The sequence below is a fragment of the Sminthopsis crassicaudata genome, chromosome 3 (assembly GCF_048593235.1).
Source record: "Sminthopsis crassicaudata isolate SCR6 chromosome 3, ASM4859323v1, whole genome shotgun sequence".
Classification (NCBI taxonomy): Eukaryota; Metazoa; Chordata; class Mammalia; order Dasyuromorphia; family Dasyuridae; genus Sminthopsis; species Sminthopsis crassicaudata.
This window is the reverse complement of record NC_133619.1, coordinates 366,715,053-366,735,735: the sequence shown is the minus strand read 5'-3', so window position 1 is coordinate 366,735,735 and position 20,683 is coordinate 366,715,053. Positions and strand designations below refer to the sequence as shown.

General features: G+C 37.0%; 1 long non-coding RNA gene and 1 other non-coding gene across 2 annotated transcripts in view; one reads left to right on the top strand and one right to left on the bottom strand.

Moving 5' to 3' along the window:
• Window positions 1-6,876, top strand: part of LOC141561798 (uncharacterized) — a 55,531-nt gene extending 48,655 nt beyond the window's left edge. Inside the window, exon 3 of the long non-coding RNA XR_012488163.1 lies at window positions 6,403-6,876. This is a non-coding gene — a long non-coding RNA (uncharacterized LOC141561798). The remainder of the gene's footprint in view (window positions 1-6,402) is intronic.
• Window positions 6,877-9,185: 2,309 nt separating this feature from the next.
• LOC141565215 (U6 spliceosomal RNA) lies at window positions 9,186-9,290 on the bottom strand. Its single transcript, XR_012488897.1, has one exon. It is a non-coding gene; the product is annotated as a U6 spliceosomal RNA (small nuclear RNA).
• Between the last annotated feature and the right edge of the window lie 11,393 nt (window positions 9,291-20,683).

The window sequence follows — 20,683 nt, the reverse complement described above, 5'->3', positions numbered from 1 at the left end:
GAGATTAATTGGAATAATAAAACAACTAAAAGTCAAATTGGTTATGGAGCTGTAGCTTGAAATGATGAATTCTATTTGAAGTCTTTTCTCCTTTCCTTTGGCAGATTCTTTTTGTGCCCCCCCCCAAAAGGAGTAAAACTGAGCTCTGTATGTATCTTCAAATCTGTGAAGAACAATTTAATATGAAGGATGCTGACCAAATATTTTTCATTTATACTAAAGCTAAATGTCAAAAGAAAAAGCATGTTTTAGACAAGGAAACTCTTCTGACAGGAACATAGGGAGTTAACAATTGAAATGTGTACTCAAGGAAAATTTAAATAAATCTTCAGATAATTTTAGGAATTAATCCTATGTGAAGGAAAAGGAGATGGGCTAGAAACATTGTTTAGAAATGACATAAAAATACCGTAGATGAAAAATTCAACTAGTGGAGTTATATGATGCCCCCAAACACAGAAACTATCAAATCCAAGGTGTTTTTATGTATTTAATTGTAAATATATGTCATTCCTCTAAAAGCAAAATGTTTGTGTATATGTGTGTGTGACTGCAGAAAGTTATTCACCCCCAAATCATAATTTTTTAGTGAAAACACTGGAGTCAGTAGACTCACATAGATGCAGAGCCAAAGTCATTGCCAGTCCTCAAATATTATAATGAAACTATTGAAATATTATAGCTTCATATTATAGTTTTTACTTCCAAGAAATTTTAGTGGTGTTGATAGGGGAGACAGAAGGGCTATTGTAGTATGTGAAGAAAAACTCACTTATTTATTCATTCAACAAGATTTATTAAGACTTAATTTCACCAACATAGCACTAAGGATTTCCCCCAATTTCCCAGTTAATCCCTAACTCTAACCTACTAGTGTTCTTTTTCTTCACTTCATAGCACTAAGGATTTCCCCCAATTTCCCCAGTGTAATCCCTAACTCTAACCTACTAGTGTTCTTTATTATCTCCTAAAGCCCAAGATGAATAATGTCCCTCCTGCATCTTAGATACAAAAGGTATGGGTGGCCCTGAAGGATAAATCAGATTTCAGAAGCCTCTAGAAAATTTTAAGAACCCACTCATGGTGATGGAGTAAAGATCTAACTACTTAACCTTAGATACTCCAATTTTTTATTCTCCAGGATATTTTCTTTCTTTCTTTCTTTCTTTCTTTCTTTCTTTCTTTCTTTCTTTCTTTCTTTCTTTCTTTCTTTCTTTCTTTCTTTCTTTCTTTCTTTCTTTCTTTCTTTCTTTCTTTCTTTCTTTCTTTCTTTCTTTCTTTCTTTCTTTCTCTCTCTCTCTCTCTCTCTCTCTCTCTCTCTCTCTCTCTCTCTCTCTCTCTCTCTCTCTCTCTCTCTCTCTCTCTCTCTCCCCCCCCCCCCAACCTCTCTCTCTCAAATAAAGATATTGGAGCTCATCTATCCAGATCCCATTGGTGACACTAGATAACTCAACTTTTCATTCGGTGAAGTCATCTTCAATGGCAAGATGGGAGGATGAGAACTGGGGAAGGGGAAGGAAGATGTTTAAAAAAAAAGTCACCACCTTGTGTTATCAGATACGTTTTTGAAATCTAACAGATTCACCTTTTTCTCATTTGGGTTTTGAGTCATTCTTAATATCCGCCCCTTAACGCTAAATATTTAGAAACCAACAAAAAGACAGGGATGCTTGTGAGGAGATTGGGGAGGGGGATGTTTGAGGATGAGAGGAGAACGTGGCTCCGAAAGAGAGTGTGTTCCTTCTACAATCTAAGAGATACAAATAGAAAGGAGCAGGCACAACATAAATATTTCCTATTATGGAGAAACTAAAGTCACAATGGAATCTGTCATGCTTGTGATATGAGAGATGGACAATATTTCTGCGCTGCTGCCATGCTGGCACCTGAATGGAGTTTATATTTTGTTTATGGAGCTGAATCCGAAGCCTTTATTTTTTGGGCCCAGCCTGTGTAATTCTTCTTCATGGGAGCTCGAAATGACTGTGGAGCAGCTCAATATTCCATTTATTTTATTTATAAAAGAAATTCAAAGCCTGAAAAGATGAAGTAATTGACTTACTGGGATGACAGTTAAACCCACTAAATTTAATCTTATCCTCTCAAGTACAACATATCGCGCTTACAAATTATCGCGCCGCACCAGACAGACCTGCTCTCTTCACCTAATGCAAATGGAAATGGAGGCCTCTGTTATTGTATTATCTGACTTTACTATCAGCATTAATCCGGCTTAGCTCACTTAATGATGCCACTTGTGGCACTCTGAAGGCAGCAGAGAAGTCTATAAACTACTTCCATTAAAATGCAAATCGGGGCCCACAGAGAAAATAAGTGACACAAAAGTAGGAGAATTCGGCCATACACCGCATTAGCCTCTCGCCGCACCGAACTGATACAAGTATAATAACTGATGCTGTGATTATTATGCTGGCTGTGGATTCCTGATGAAAGGGAGCCAGCCTAGCACAGAACGTCACAAAAAGTGCTCCAACAAGCCAGGGTATTTAATTTCTGAAGAGATTTATATTTTTTGTTGTCAGGAAATGAACAAATACTTATCAATGTAAAAACTGCTATCTGAAATCTCCCTGCCAGGTTTTTCATACTGATATTATTTGCACCCCGTAACACAGGAAATGAAAATCTTCTATGCCTTTCACATCTCTGCTGTATCTTAAAATCCTTTGGTAACAGGCTTGCCTTAAAAAAAAAAAAAAAAAAAAAAATGATCTCCCCAACCTCTTCCCACCCCCGTAAACACAAAAGAAAACTTCTGTGAGTTAAAGCTCAAGAATCACTAATGTTGGAGTTTGCCAACCAGATTTGGGCTTTTCTTGCAGGGCTCTCCTTTCTTTGGGGGTGGGAAGCCCCCATCACACAAAACTGTAACATCTGTTTTACTTAAGAAGCCTTATTCAGTTTATGCCTGGAGGAAAAAAAAAAAAAAGAGTATTCCCTTTCAGGGTGAGGAATCATCATCGAGGGGTCTTGTATTGATTCAAAACGGAGCATAATAAAACATGAGCAGGTGATTCAGTTTCATATTTTGATTCCTTTGTTTAAAAAAAAATGCTCTCAAGTTCTCCTGTGTCTGCTTAGGGATCATCGAATCTTCCCTTTGATGTTGGAGTACAAGTGCTGGACCAGCCTCAGAGTCTGTGTCTTGTGGGGATGAGGCCGAAGGTAAACCATTTCTCACAGTCCCTAGGCAGTAAGCCCATCAATTGTGGTGAAGCTCTCAAATCCTCATCAGGATTTATTGTGGTGGCAGGGAGATCAATAAGACATTTTAAATATTACAATACCTTTTATCGAAACAATATTAAAACAAAAACATTTTATCCTGTCATGAGGGCACAATTAAAATTGATTTTGGCAATCTTATCAGAGGTCCCCACCAGCCCCATTTGTCCAACACCTCAGGACAATTTGGTGTGAGCTTATGTGATTGGCTTGTTCTCTGCAATGGAGAGGCTCTGATGGAGCAAAGAAGGGATACTGATATAATTTTTTCAGTTCAGTTGTTTGAGTTACTAATTGAGGGCCACAAGAAATCATCTCCTATTGAACCCGCTTAGACCTAGTTCAACCACTCCTGAACTATTACCTTTCTGAAGACAAATGCAACATGTAGAGAAGGAACAGTTTTTTTTTTCCTTTAGATTTGACTACTAAAGATAGTCATTTAACCTTTTTTATGTCTCAATTTCCTGTTCTGTAGAATTGAGGATGAGAAGAGATCATCCTTACACCTACCTCATAGCTATGTTATGAATCTTAGATATGAAATGTAAAAGAAAATTGACAGGTACATTGCCCCATCACTATATAATTATTACAAAAAAGAGGGAGGGGATTGACGTGTGATATGGTGACAAAAGCATTAGAGTATGGGTGAGGAAACCAAGGGCTGATTTATTTCAATTAAAAAAAAATTGCTTTCCTCTATAAAATGAATTGATTGGAATAAGTGACCTCTCAGGTCTCTTCCAATTCCAATACTATCTGACTGTGTAATTAGTCTTAGTATAAAGTTTTAATTAATTGATAATATTTATTCTCCTATCTTATGAAGAAACTGAGGCATATGAAGGTAAAGTATATGTTCCTAAAGCTATATAACTAGTAAGCAGTTGAACCAGGTTTAAAACCTAGGACCACTTATTCTAAAATGTACCATTTATGCCATTATGCCATGCTGGCTTCTGTACAGTACTAATTAAGAAGTATGAAGAAAATTGAAGGGTTTTATGCATTATAGGATTACAATCAGGAAAGCTTCTTGCCTGAAAAAGCTCTATAGGCTTGTGGGGTATTGAGATGGGACATGGATCCTTCCTGCTGAATGTATTTTGGAGATATTTTTTGATTCAGTAGTTGTAATTATTAACTTCTCTCCTTGCTCTATTGCTGACCGTAGGATGATTGAAGAGAAAGTCCAGCACCTACCTCTGAATATACTTCTTTAAGATAGAATTATCTCAAAACTCAACACCTACTTCCTAGAGAAAATGCCTTGTTTTGTTTATTTGTTTTGTTTTGATTTCTCTCAAAAATGTCTTTGGACAGTGGAAACAGTTCTGTATTTGGAGTCAAAAAATTTGGATTTGTATGTCATGACTGCACTCACTCAACAACTCTAGATCTTAGTTTCCTTATCCGTAAAAAAGGGACATTAAACTAGATAACCTCTTAGGTCTTTTCCATTTCTAAATCCTATTTTTCCTTATTAAGCAGGTATCAAGGAGGAAGCAAGCAGAGCTTTCTTACATGTAAGGCAATTGAGGTTGGCAATGTATATGTAGAGCTGGGACAAGGCATTTGTCCCCTGTGGGCCATGTTTAAAAATTACACTTCCTCTACACTATTCTCTACCTTAGGCATGGAGCCTTCATTGGATTTGTGAGAAAGTCCATGTGCTGAAGAAAGCAAAATTTTCTTGTATTAAAAATAGACACACTTATAAAAAGTAATATTGAAAAGTATCCCTTTTTTCTTCCCTGTTGGTGTTGTGCTTTAGGCTACCTTGCTCACCTCTTTGCCAGGGTCTGTGTGAGAATATTAAATATGATAAAGCTGGGAATTTGGATGGTCTCCCCTGTGGCCATGGTTCTGTAAAGTAAGTCTAGACCTATCTTGAGGACTGAGTACAGAAAGAGATTTTTTTTCTGGGGGGAAATAAATTACTTCTTTTTCCTACAAACACATTGTCTCAGAATCTGTTCTCCTGAGGCCATGGGATTGGATCAATTCCAGGCCTTTAAATCCTGATGGCAACAGTAGGGTTAATTTAAATCAGGAATAGGTCACTAGGCTAAGGTTATGATGGGGAGACTGAAATACGGGGAGGAAGCAAGAAGGAAATGAAGTGAGGAGCACAGGAGAACTGCTTGACATTAGGCTGTCAAAGCCAAAGTGGGGAAAACACAAGATCAGTCAGGAAGAGCAGGGGAAGCCTCCTGGTTCAAGCTAAGGGACAGGAGGAATAGATAGACCAAAGCTAAAGCTCTCCAGCTGAGAAAGAGAAAAGAGCCCAAAGACCTTAAATACTTAATTTCAGAATTGTCTCCAGATCTGACCCCAGTTCTGATTAACACTTCCTCTCCTTCCTTCCCAAATCCCAGCATGGTTGCTCTAAGGTCCTGACAGTGTGTGAAGAAATGTTTCTTGGCTAAAAGCATATAAATTTCATTTCAAGTAACACATTCTCATTCGATCCTCTCTTTCATTGGAAGCAAACATTTATTTATCCCTATAGAGCATAAAAATTTGGTTCCACCCCATATCTTAGGGAACCAACCTCATTTCAAGGAAATAGGAGATTATAATAGCTTCATTAATTTCTTCTTAGCTATTTAACTCTTTCTATGTCATCATCATCATCATAAAAAAAACCAAACTTTTATTAAGTGCTTATTATGTGCCAGGTATTGTGCTATGTATAGAACATACAAAGAAAGGACAAATATAATCCCTGCTTTGAAAGAACTCACATTCTAATATGGGAAGGGGAAACAATATGCCAATAATGATGCACATAAAAGATCTATGCAGAGTAAGTGGGTGATAATCTTAGAAGCAAGGCACAAGCTGTGGCAAGATTGGAGAGAAAAAGTTTCTTGAAGAAGTTAAATTCTTGGTCAAGAGAACACAATTAGTAAGCAGGTTCAGAGGATTTAAAGTCCAAAGTCCTATTCATTACAATGTTCTGTCTTACCCTTTATCAAATTAAATACGCTTTAGTTTCTGGCAAGAATTAAGAATTGATGTTGAATTGATTCATTCAGTAAATATTTGTTAATTCAAAGGAGAGTATTAACATCATCCTAATATAAATTCATGTTTATTGAGAAAAAAATTAGTTTGTATAACATATGTTGTTTCTATATTCCCAAATAGGATCAGAAGTCTGGGGTTCAAGTTCCAGCCTGCTACTTGTCATTTGTGCTAAGAAACAAAGAAAATGCTATCGTATAATCCTTGTGTTTGAAGATGCAACACTTTATTTGGAGAGAGAACATACACATGCTTATGGATAGATGGATGTATACACAATTTAATAATACAAAACAACAAGAGAAGACATTTCAGGTCACAACTCCTTTCCTTCTCAACCCAACCCTCAATCCCTTCTTTTATAGGCTAATCTAATCCTTGGTTTCTTCAAGGAGTCCCCATATGATATGAATTTTGAAGTTTTTTTAATCATCCTGGCTTTGCTTCTTGTGATTTACACCAGCTTATTAATGCCCTACTGATATTTGACATCCAAAAATGAACACAGTCCTCAAGATATGATCTAACCAGTGCAGAGCACAGTGGATCTGTTATCTTTTTGCCTTGAAATTAAGCTTTTCCTATTGTAACCCAAAACTGCATTAGTTGTTTTGATTGCTACATCATAGTGTTGATTGGTATGGAGTTTGTAGTCCACTAAAATCTCCTGGTCTTTTATGAACTGCGGTTGTCCATACCTTGCCTGTATGCTATATCTTGTGATTTTTTAATTCAATTATAATATTTTTCCCTATTAAATTTCATTTTTGGGTGAGGAACATGACAATGCTCTCCAACCTGGTAGCAGTTCATTTTAGTTTGATATCATCTGAGAATTTGACAAAGATGACATTTTTGCCACTTCCCAAACATCAACAAAATAAAAAAAAGTTTAAATAACACAGATTCATTAGACACCCTACTGGAAACTCCCTTCTAAGTTGGTATTGAACCTTCAAATAACTACTTTTGGGACTAGAGTGTTAGCCTACTACTTTGGGTGCTAGATTAAAACCCCCCAGCTATTTTGGGGTCATTTGGGGGGTTATTAGGGGTTATAATTTCCTTAGAGGATAATGAAACACATTCAAAAACATTGTAGGCCTAAAAACAGCCACCAGTTAAGAAAGTGTTAAAGCTCAAACTAACCTATTATTTAATCCCAAAAAGCCATCAAAATCCCTACACCCAATATTGGACAATTGTTGTTGTTAATTTTTATACACATAGAAAACCAAATATAATTCTTTTGTTTTTCAATGGGCAGGCAACATAGCATAATAAAAAGATTATTGATTATCAGGGGATCTGGATTCTAATCATTTATTGGCTGTGTGAATTTAGGCAAACCTTCCACTTTATCTTCTTTAATTTTCTCATCTATAAAATCACAGGATTGGCAAGATGATTTCTAAGGTTCCTCCAAACTTTCAATAACCATATTGGAAGAGAAAGAGAGATGAGAAGAAGTCAGAGGTGTGATAGCATGATGGAAATGGGGCATGAGACGAAGAAGAAAGGAGACAGGAGAAGTCTTTGAAATAAAGGAGTGGCTAGGCAGCTGCTAATGGGAATAGAAGAGAAAATGAGATCTGAAAAGTTTCTTTGTCTGAAGTGAAGGGCATAAAGTCAAAGAGGTAAGGAAGAGAAGAGAAAAAGAGATTGGTAATGGCCCTTCAAACTAAGATGAAACAATTTGATACGAAATATAATATGAGTCATGGAAACTATGAAATTTTAGACCTGGAAAGGATTTGCAAACTCATCTTGTCTAAGCCCTAGATTTTTTAGTTCTTGTTTTACTACTTCCTAGCTATGTGATCATAGGTAAGTTAAATACTTTGCAAGTATCAAATTAGATGAACATGTGCGAAAATTCTTTGGAAGCTGTAATACAGATGTAAGGGACTATGCTTATATAGATGAAAAAAAGAAGAAGAAGAAGAAGAAGAAGAAGAAGAATCTAGGTGAATTGTCCAAGATCATACATCTAATTTAATGACAGAGATAGGATTCAAATTCTGGTTTCCTTATTTTTTTCTGGCTGGTGTTCTTTCTGACATACTATGATGCTTTTCTTTTACCACCATTATGATCTTGTTTTAGTTATATTTTAAAATCTTATATAGAAGGATCAAACCATACTAAATAAAATCATACCCATTCATTCAATCACAATAGCCCAGAGGAATTGTAAAGAGGTGGATGGAGCAGCCTCACAGAAAGACCTCATTCTGCCTCAGACATATATGTTCTGCCCAGAACATTGAACTTTTATGAATCTCAATTTCCTCACCTATAAAATGGGTTTAACAACAAAACCTATCTATCCCAGGATTATGAGGATCAAATGACACAACATATGAAAAGTACTTCACAAATTTCTAAAACCTTGATAAAATAGAGAAAGAGCCTCAAATCACCATGACTCCTGATTCAGGCTCTCATGATCAAAATATCAACAATTTCTTTGACATAGAGGCTCTAAACATTTTAGTTAACTAAGTTGCTATTACCTAATAGTAATAGTACAGCAGTACATGGAGAAGGAAAATGAGAAGAAAGAGGAGAAGGAGAAAGAAGAGGAAAAGGAAAAGAAGTTTTTAAGCTCTTTAAGGGAACAGACTATCTTTTGCTGGTTTTTGTATCCCCAGCACTTAGTATAGTGCCTGGTGCATAATAAACAATTAATAAATGTTTGTTGAATTGAATTAAATAATAGTAATACATTATCAGTACTATATCATCTTTGATTTTAGTCTCTAAGTCAGCCTTAGACTTAAGACCTAAGCTTTGTTAAAGCCTTTCCATCTTTTTCAGAACTTGTGAGCTGATGCCATAGTCTTGAAGAAATCCAGATCACCTCCTCCTTATTATGAAACATTGAAGTAATACTTTGATGAAGGAGAGATGTGAAGAAATGCTTCTTGAATTTGTATGTCTTTCTTGAAAAAGGGACATGCTTATCTTTTTATTATCCTTCCAACTTGACCATAGTCCAATTCATTGGAATGCTTGGTCAACTGATCATTCTAAAAGAATTATTTTCCCCTTCTCACTGAAAGGACTTCTAGATTGGGGAATTGTTTAATAAAGTATATTTTTGATGGAATCAGAAAGATCTATGGGCAAGCCCTTTACCCTTGCTGAGTCTCATCTATAAAAGATGGGTAAACTATACTAACATTATCCTATAGAACTATTAAGATGACTGAATAAGAAAACACATATGCCAGAGGACTTTTTATAGCATAACTACAAAGCATAATTTATTGTTATTAAGATCATCACAGAAGATCATGGGATTTGGAACTTAAAGACATCTATTTTAATACTCTCATTTTACAGATGAGGAAATTGAAGCTCAAGGAAATGAAATGATCCATCAGAGGCCAAAAAGGGATATAGGATTACAAATTTAGAGCTTGTAAGGATATTGAGGATCATCTAATCCAAGCTATCTAATATGAAAAATCCTTATTTTTCATATGAGAGAAAATTGAGGCCCAGAAAGGAGACCTAATCTATACAAAGTCACACAGAAGTAAGGAGCAAAATCTGAACCCAAGTTTTCTTAACCAAAAGCTAGAGTTCCTTCCAGAATAACACACAAGTAGTAAAGCAAATGAATAATATCTTTCAGAATAAAGGGTAATCATTGGGACTGTAATTTGAATTAAAATGATGATGAAAAGATGAAAAAATGGAAATGGAAAAGGAAATGTAACTTAATTTTCCTTCCCCTCACAACTTTATATTGAATCCCCAATGAATTATTTTATCATATTGGAAGCCATCTTCCAAATTCATGGAAGATTTTTGAAATCAAAGTTTTTAATGATTCATGTGGATGTTTATATAAGACATAAAAATATTTCACTTAGGAAAGGCCTGACCAAATTAGAGATAAAATTATTTCATAAATATGAATTCTTAGTCTCACAATGCCTCTGCAGTATATTGTTCTGCTTATGCAGGGACTTAAGAAACTGAGGCAGAAGTAAGAGAAACAATTTTCCCCAACTCACATGAAAAGTTTTTCATAGGAACTGGGAAGGAAATTACACAAATTCTTAAGGCATTTGGATGGTAGTGCCAGTTCACTCTGTGTACAGCAAAATGATTTTAAAAACTATAAGCAAGGTGTATTCTTTCATAGTAAGCATTCTGTTTCATGTTTGTCCTCTTTCATCTCCCTCCATGAGAACTGGGCACCACCAGTCAGTGCATTTTCTGCTCTCAAAGTTAAAAATATTGTGTACTGATTTTAGAAAGTAGCCTTTTGCTTCCCAATATATAATTAATGTTTGAGGTTAGTTAATAAAAGCTAAAGTTAATAAAATACAAAGTTCATTGTGCCCTTAAAACTAAAGAAGTTTTTAATCTAGAAAATGTTTTTTAATCAAAATTATGAATAATTTCCAAATTCAGTTTCTTAGTAGCTCTCCTGCATGCTAAATTTTCAAGTAGAATAGCTATTATTTCCCACTGATGAACCACAAATGGGTTGAAGATATTTGCATACCTTTTTACACAGAGTATACACCAGTAATCTAACCTCTGATTCTTCTTGCTGAATTCCATTTAATTTGTCATTAATTAGTAAATTGTTATGTGAAATACTGCAAAGCATCTTGGGTGAAATGGCTAGCACAAAGATTATTCTTCTGGAAGCTATCTAAAATTGTTACCACTGAGCAATTTCCATAAAAATAGACCGGCATTTGGAGCTTTTCTTTTAAAATAAGAATAAAATGAACCAAACGGGAGGAACAAATAAAGGCAATAATAAATCAAAGACAAAAGACAGGAAACTAGCAAAAAAAAAAAAAAAAAAGTCTCTTGGAAGATACAATGTTAAGTTTCATTTCGCCCTCCCCAACTTATTTGTGAACTATAAAAGATGGATTGGAAAAGAAAAAAAAAAAGAAAAAAAAAAGTAACCCAACCCAAGTACAACCCTCGAATCTTTTCCTAAAAACATAGTTCTTACTTTTTGAATCTTTGCATTTGACTTACTTCACATGCACTCTGTAATGACAACTCATCATATCTATTTGCATTTGTTCTGTTAAATAGGAGGGGGTGGTGGGGTAGGGGGAAGAGTCATTGCTTTGAATGATTCTTTCTTTCATGGAAACAAAATGTACGCCTGATCGGCAGGGCTTTCTCGGCTTTTAAAGTTGTTTCCAGTGTTTCACTTCTCCCTACTGCCATCCCTGTGACCAAGTCCAAATGAAAGGCAAGTCTTTCCAGCCCCCCTCCCTCTCTGGCTTTCTCTCCTCCTCGGTTTCAATGGTTGATTGAACGCTGTTAGGTTCAGTGAACTTGGTCTTGGCTTCTGCTCCACCCAGAAACAGCGTCTGCTCCTTGGTCGATTTCCATATGAAAGCGGCTGGTGTCCCTTCTCCGAGTTTGGAATTCCGAGCAGTCCAGGGGGCTCCCACTTTCTCTTTGCAAGAAGTTGATGCTTAGGGCTCACAATCCACCACCCCCGCGGCCCCACCGGGCCGTGGCCCCTTCCTCAACTTCTCAATCTACTCGTTTCCCCCGTCTGGCCCTTGGCAAACAACCGTGATGCTGGCTTGCAGACACGTAGCCTCAGTTTCCACTAACCCGACTGGGTGCTAGTGAAGATAGGATTTCTTTCTTTCTTTCTTTCTTCCCCCCCCCCTTTTTGTGGGGAAGGATGGGGGAGGAGCAGGACAGGGGTGAATGCCAGAGGACAGAGAGGCAAATGTCAACGTTCTGTAGTCTAACCAATCCACCCCCTCGCCGCTCCTTCTCCTACCCCCCTTTCCATACTCCCTTCCCCCAGCCTCATCCCGCCATCCTCAGCCTCAATATCCTCAGTCCTTCCTCAAGGGTAACATTTGCTAGGATGGCAAATATGTTCTACCAACTAGTGCCACTTAGAGGAGTTTGGGTTTGCCAGAACCGACACCCTGCATTTTAATCATTCCTACTTTCAGAAGAGCCTATTATATCTCAAGTTGCCTCGAAAAGATCCCTGCAAATTGCAAACCTCTAATGTTTTAGTGACCTCACTTTGTGTCCTCTCTTTGGCAGGGGGACAACTGCGAAGGAGCAGAAAGATTATTCTATTTGCCCGTCGCGTCTCGCCGGCGCGCCAAAGGCCGATTTGCAGCTGTCTTTTTATGCCACCAGTAAATACAGTATCCTTCTTTTCCAGAGAGACAAGACAAGACCTTCTGAATTTTCCTTCTGAAAGCCTAGCAAATCTGAGGCACTACTAGACCCCGGCGTCGTCCACTAGCTCTCCGGGGGATGGTAGGGAGAGGAACTGGCCGGGGCCCCAGCACAGCCCCTATTAGTTTATTGGCTTGCTATGAAAGGATGTCATGGTGTCTTAATATTTCCACCTTGAGGCCTTTCCAGGCTATCCCCGCATGATGATGTCGGAGTGAAGTTTCGAACAATGCCTGGCTTCTTCCTTTCAGGGAGGGGTGAGGAAGGAGGCGACGGTGGTGGGGAGTTTATGGACTTCTCGTGTCGGGAGAAATACTGCATGTCGCTGTTGTTGTTTTTATTATATCCTCCTTACCGATGTCATTCCGACAGCGGGGACCCAACTGTCTGGGAAATTATAAATATGGTTGTAATTTGGCACTGTGAGGTGGTTGCAGAATCGTTTGTGTGGATATGGGGGTGGGGGGTGGGGAACGATGGAGGGAACCTAGCCAATGGGCACCCTGAGCACCGTACCCAGCAGCCAAATGGCTTTCAGCGCTCTTTTGTTGCCTCTGTATTCCCTGCGGACTCCAACCTTTCAGGCTCCACTTCTAGGTACAATATGCTTTTCTGAAAGGAGAAATTATTAAAATGCAGAGTGTCTGCTTTTGCAAACCCAAACTCCGCTAAGTTGCACTGGCCGGGTCCCCAAGAAACAGCCTCGACATCATTGCAAATGTGGGCTCTAAGCAAAAACACATGTGAAATCCTCTGCTTTTGAATCCAGCGGCCTTTGAGGAGAGGGAGCTCAGCTGAGGAATGAGGGAGGAAAAATAAAACTAGCCCCGCTGTTTGGCAGTCAAGGCGCTTGGTGCCATCTATTACAGGGACAAGGCATCTACTCTATTGCTTATTTATAATAAGATAATCCTCTCTGGTTTTTTCTTATGGACTTCAAAAAAGATTGCCTGACTTGTTCGGTTATTAGGCAGAATGTATCTGTCCTTTATAATGAATTCATATCTAGAGCAGTGACAACAACGAGGAGAGTTTGATGCTTTTGACAGTGTTAATATTGATTACTGAATAGATTAAGAGACAGCCAGGAGGAGTTTTTTCAGAGATCAGATTTTCCTCAGGTGACATTGTTAACAGCATTAGACACAAACATTTATCAACTCAACAATTTTAGCTCTTGAGCAAAATGTCTGGCATCCCAGAAATGTTTTGTCACCTCTCCCCTAGCATCAAACAAATCATCAGGTTTTGTCCTCACATTTGCCAGTGGCAACATTTTGTCAAGCTGGTTGGGGGGGGGGGGAGGGAATGAGTGGATGTAGAATTTTCAAGGAAGTATTCCCCACCCCCTGCCCTGAGGTATGGTGATGTATTGTCCATGGAAAGGTGGTGATGATTAATGACGTCCAGCTTCCTAGAACCCACACTCTCCTCCCTCCTCCCCAACCCCCTTTCATTCCCTCTCCCTTCTTGTACTTCTAAAAGAACAGTGACTAACCAAGGGTACTCGATGTCAGATTCATTCAGCTCTAGTCGGTGTTCTGTGACTCACTGAGGGAACACGGGCCCTGGAATCAGCCTGGGAAATGTAGTCATATATGATTTATATTTTCAGTTTGGAATATTGTTCACTGTCTCCTCCTATCTCCACCCCATTCCAAGCTAGCACACAGGTTATTCCCCTTCTCCCCATTCTTTTTCCATTAAAAGAAAGCCTGTTCCTCTTTCAAGAGATTTTTTTTTTTTTTGATTGGCACACCTAGTTTAAAGACCTCACTTGGAGATCTGGGGTCAGCTACAGAAAGGAAGAAAAATGAGCAAATTCAGAAAAAAAATTTTACAAGATTTTTCTCAGTATGAGTTGTCTATCTGCTTAAGTGAAGGCCTCTATCCTATTCAACCCTGAGACTAAGGTTTTAGAGTCAAAGTTCTTAGATTCAAATCTTTGCTCTTATAGTTCCTATCTCTGTAGCTGTAGGCAAGTCATTGTGGCCTTGGTTTCCTCATCTGTAAAATGAGCATGTTGAACTAGAGGACAACAGGATGGATCCTTCCCAGTGCTAAATTTAGGATGCTTTGTAATAATTTTCTCCCTTTCAAGTTCAGAGGGAACAAATGAATGAACTGATAAAAGCATGGATTATGAACTTATATCACATAAGAGGGCAATTTGAAAGAAAATAGTTTACCTATGGGCAGGTAAGTAGCTCAGTGATAAGCCTAGGGGCAGGAAGACCTGAGTTCAAATTTGACTTCAGATGCTTATTGCTAACTTTATGACCCTGGCTAAGTCATTTAGTCCTGTTTGCCTCAGTTTTCTCATCTGTAAAATGAACTGAAAAAGGAAATAGCACTCTGGTATCTTTGTTGAGAGAGCCCCAAAATGGGCTCATGAAGAGTGTGATTGAAAAGGACTAAACAAAGATAGATAGATGGCTATAGAGATAAACAGTCTCACACATACATACATATAACTGAAACAACTGAAAAATAATCTTAATTGTAATAAAAGTAATTCTATATGTTATCTATATATCTTTATATCTATCCATATAACCTCTCTCTCTCTCTCTTTCTTCATATATATATATGTCTTATCAAGAAGCCTGGATTGAGCACTTGATATATGCAGCATACTCTAAAGAGATACAAGACAAGTACTGTCCTCAAGGGGCTTATAATATATATTTAAAAATAATTAGCATCACAGGATAAAATAAGCTTGTGCTAAATGAGTAATAAAGACAATGAATAGTAGAGGAATTCAGAAGTGAGTGATCACTGTAAATTGAAGTAGTTTTTATTTGAGTCGAGCCTTGAAGGAAGGGTGATAATTAGTGTACAGATGAGAAAGAAGAATGCCATTCTAGGGAATGGAAAATAGCAGAGATTTTTGGAGCCTCATAGTGGAAAATAAATCTGGAGAAATACATATGGAAGAAGATCTTGAATGCCAGGTTAAAGAGTTTGAACTTTGGCAGTGGGAAACACATCTATGTGTGTGACCTATGCACAAATACTGAAGCTGAAGCTTAAATATTTGGCTACATAATGAGAGGAAAGTATTCACTGGAAAAGACTCTGATGTTGGAATAAATTGAAGACAAAAGGAAAAGGAATGGCAAGAGATGAGAGGGATAGATAGTATCATGGAAACAATGAACATGAAGGTGATTGCACATGAAACTCAAATTCTTTATGCACAACTTGTTATTCCTTTTAAATATATAATAAAGTTATCAAGTAACTTTGTATTTCCTTTTCCCATTCTTCATTCCTCCCCCCCTAGAAATAACTACCATTAGACACAGACATGCACATATATGTAAAGTCATTATATACATACTTCTCTTTATTATTTTTTCCTCTGGATTCAGATAGCAGCTTCCTTCATAGGTCTTTTTGTAGTTAATGTGAGTATTTATAATAATCAAAATGACTTAATTGCTTGAAGTTGTACTTAAATATTGCTGTACTGTATACAACATTCTTTTGGATCTGCTCATTTTGCTCTTATTTCATGAAGTCTATCAATGTTAATCTAAAATCATCAGAATCATCATTTCTTAGAATATAGTAGTATTCCATCACAGTCATATACAACCACAACTTATTCAGCCATTCCCCAATTGATGGGCATCTCCATAATTTCTAGTTCTTTGCCATCACAAATGATCTTAATCATTTTGAGAAACAGATCTGATAGTGGAATTGCTGGGTTAAAGGTATAAGTAGTTTAAAAACTCAATGGGCAAAATTCCAGATTGCTTTCCAAAATGATTGAATTAATTCACAGTTTCACTAAATGTGAATTAGTTTGCCAATTTTTCCACATCTCCTTCAACATTTGTCATTTTCCCCTTCAATCATGTTAGCCAATCAGATTTTCAGTGAGAACCAAAGGTTTTTAAAATAAGGATGTGACTTATGCAAAGCAGTACTTTAGGATGATTAACCTAGATTATAGTTTGTAAAATAGACTGATGGAGTGGCAGACAGGTGAAAGAAAGCAAAATTATTACTAGTTAGTCTAATGTCCAGGGTTAGACCAACAAAAATGCACCGAGGCTAGCAGGTTGGGGTAGGGGAAGGAAAATATCTTAGAGAGGAATCTCTGTCCCTTGAGTAGTGATATGGGGATGTTACTGCTGAGAAATCCATCACAAGGTAGACCTGAACAGAGAGCCACTTTCGTGGGTTATAACTTTCTATTTTAACTAATTATTCTTGTTCATTAGGTGCTAAGATAATTTGCTTCTTCCTACTGAAAGGATGTATAAGTGGTATCAGATCCCTTAAAATTTCCCTTAAAATTTTGACATCTTGGGTTAAAACCCAGCTCTCCTTAATTTATTAATGACTCTGGAAGAATGACCAGATTATCTCTGTAGTCTCTCAATTAAACCTCTAGAAGCTTAGCCAGGCACTTTTAGGCTGCAACTGCTTGAGTGTCAAAATTATTAGGGTCTTTTCTCTTGAACTAACTTATGCTCCATTTTGTGCCATCATGTATGATGCTATATTTTTTTTCTTTAGAAAATCCAGACAGGAAAGAAAGTACCAGTTTATTTCTCCAGAATAGGAAACAGAATATATACTTAACCAGGTATACCAAGTGAATAGTTGAAATAAAGGGGAGGGTACCAAGAGCATTAGTGGAGGAAATTCTCTGTTTCTCTTCCAGTTGTGAAATATGGAAGCTATCCAAGAAACTACTGAGGAAGGGGAGGTGTAATAGACTGATCCTAACTGGGAAAGGTATAAGAAAGAAGTGCCAAGAAAATCCCTTGAAGCATAATTTCAAGAGAATGCTCTCTAGTTATGGACATCAGTAAAATGTTACTCTAAATCAGCCTAGCCCAAATACTAGGTTTAAAGATATAGAAGAAAGATTTGAGGAAAGATCTGGAGTTCATAAAAAATCTATAAAACATCATATCTTGAGATTATAACAAGAAAGAAAAAGGAAAAGGAAAGATAACAAGCATTTATTAAGTACCTTCTACTTGCCAGGGAACTTACCAAGCACTTAACAAATATGATCTCATTTGATTCTTGCCACTACCCTGAGAGGTTAGTTACTAGTTAGTAACTAGTAACAATAATACTATTGTTATCTTCACTTTACAGTTGAAACTGAGGTAGACAGAGGTTTAAATGATTTGCCCAAATTATACAGCTAGTAAAAGTCAGAGATCATATTTGAACTTAGGTCTCGGATTTGACTTCATGTCCCTTGCTCTAGCCACTGCACTATCTAGCTACCTTTGGCACATATACGTCATAGAATCATGGATTTAGAGCTATGAATGTTTTTTTTTTTAAACTAACTGCAGCAGAAAGTACATCTTTGAAAGTGAAATTTGATTCAGTTATAGGAAGAAAAGGGAGGTAAGGAGGTTTATCTATCTCTCTTCTAACAATTTAAAATGCTTCTCAAATAAGTGATAATTTTTCTAGTTTCCAAATTATTCTCACAAGAAAATGGTATAACTAGAAGGAATTTTTCTGAATAAATTCAACTTAACTATGAGCTTGAATTTTTTTCTTTTTCTAATAAACAAAGTAGCAAATACTATTTATTATTCCAATAGGGTGATTTTGTGGCAATAAATTAATCTTTCAGAACCAAATCTGTCCTTTTATTTTACAGCTTCTCATGTATCCATATCCATGTATCCTGGCCTTTCCAATCACAAGATTTATTGCTGGGGAGTAGGGGAAGGGAGGGAAGAAAGAAGAGAGAGAGAGAAAGAATGAGACAGAGAGAGAGACAGAAGCAAAGATAATCAGAGCTGGAAAGAGAGCCAGAAAGAGCCAGAAATGAAGACAGAGATCAAGAGAGACAGAAGGACAGATAGACCCAGGCACACATACAAACATGTAGAGAGAGACAAAAGCAGAGACACTTGCACACAGAGGAGACAGACTTACACAGAATCTTACATGCTTATATTATCAGAAATAACAGATATTAAAAATTCGTATTAATTGGAAATTTGTAGAGCCGCTGAGATTAGAAGATCATTCTTTCCCTGGTCAGTCCCTGATAATGGTGGAAGTGATAGTGGCAGCAGGATCCAACTCCAATTTAAATTTGCACATTTTTTCTTAATTCTGGCACCAATGCTGACATTCCAACCATTTAGTACAAGGGCATCACTTGAGAAACATGAGGTTGGTTGCATTAGGCACAGAAATTTCATCCATATGTTTCTGATTCATTTACACTCATAAAAATGTGATTTTTCAGAGTAAGCTGACATGCAATAAGTTTTCTGGATCTCTCTCCTTCTCTCTCTCTCCTACTCTCTCTCTCTCTCTCTCTCTCTCTCTCTCTCTCTCTCTCTCTCTCTCTCTCTCTCTCTCACACACACACACACACACACACACACACATACACACACACACACACACACACACACACACACACACACCACATACATTCCTTTTTTTCTCCTCTCTCCCACTCTGGCTTTCTCTTTCCTTACAGAAACACAGATGGGTTTTGCCAAAAGCAAATGAATTTAAATTGCAGGGTCTTCAACATTAGAGGCAGAAAAGCCAGGATGGCTCACAGAGTCTGTCTTCTTGCCAGCATTAGGATGGTTCCTAACAATACTCTCTCAATCAGGTTGAAATTGTCCCAAGGATCTGGCTTCTATTCTTCCTCAGGGATCATGGAGTCCAATAACTAGTGGGAAAATGATGCTTTTTGCCTTTAAAAAACTCATATTTCCCTTGATTTCATTTAAAATCTTCTGGATCCTTTGTTTCATTGCTAACAAGTGACTTTTCTTTCCCGTCTCTCTAATAAATAGTTTCAATTTTCTATTGTGTGTTTCTTTTAATATCATCAACAGGAGATTTGACTTTTTGACTTTGTCTTCAACCATAAATCTCTGTGTCTTTTTTTAAATTAAAATTTATTTTCTGCATCTTCTTTATTATTATAAGCATGTACTGTGGCACTTTATTCCACTGTCACTTCTCTTGTTGTCTTCCCAACTATTTGGTCCCAGAATTAGACTTTGGAAGCCATATTGCATTTGTTTTAGCTTTGCCATCTTCTACACTTATTTATAATTCTTGGCCCTAATTCTCTTGGTTTGGCCTATTTGCTGGACTGTTGGACACTGTCTGTAATGACAGATAGGACTCTCTTTTGATATAATCTTCAAAGATTAGATATTCATATGCTAATTACTCTATTAAATGAATAATTTGTATTTCCTAGATGATTTTTTGAAGGCACATTATGCCATCAAATGTGCCTTTAGGGGAATAATTTTAAGGGACAGAAACATATGGAGAATATGCCTCTACAGTTTCCCAAGATTGTCAGTGGTTATAATCAAATGAAACATGAGGTAGCATTGATCACATTTTGTTGTCCAGCTTTCTGTCAGGATTTCATGTATTGGAAGACAGATTGTTGCATTGGTGGTAATGTTTGCCCTCACAAAATCCCTTTTACTCTTTGATTTAAAACTTTAGCGAATTTTTCTTTTTTGAAAGAAAAAAAAAGAATACAATTTGAAAGATTTACCTTCTGGAAAAGGAGTCAAGTTCTTTTTGGGAAAGATAAGTTTTGAAAGATAAAGGTAAGGGAGATATGGCTCCATTTCTAAGGGGACTTTGGAATAGATATTTAAAGTAAAATCTCTAGTTAACCAGTCATCTACATGACTCATTGGCTAGAGTACTGGATCTGGAGTCAGAAAGACCCAAATTCATACACAGCCTTAGATATGTAGCTAGTAAGTATCTCATGAAGAGAGAGACATGATTGAAATGACTGAACCACTCAAATTAGTTAGAAGCTACAAATACCAGGTGGAAGGGAGAAAGCCTTCCTTGCTCTTCTTTCAGAAGAAAGTGGAAGGCTACAGTCTTTTGAATGAGAAGGATTGGTCATAAGATCATTTGAGAAATTTGATCATCATCTTCTTTAATGCTGTACAGCATTGTTTTCCTATATGGTGTGTCATCTCTTTTCATTTTGTTGTGGGAATAGAATGAAGGTGAGTCAGATGGAGATAGTATTGTTGGCATAATAGAAAGAATGTGAATTTTAAATCTTGATTTTTATTCTTACTGTGGCATTTACTAGCTGTTTCACCTTGAGCAAGTAACTCTGTTTCTATAATCCTTATTCTCCTCATTTATAAAATTATCTTCATCTTTAAGATTC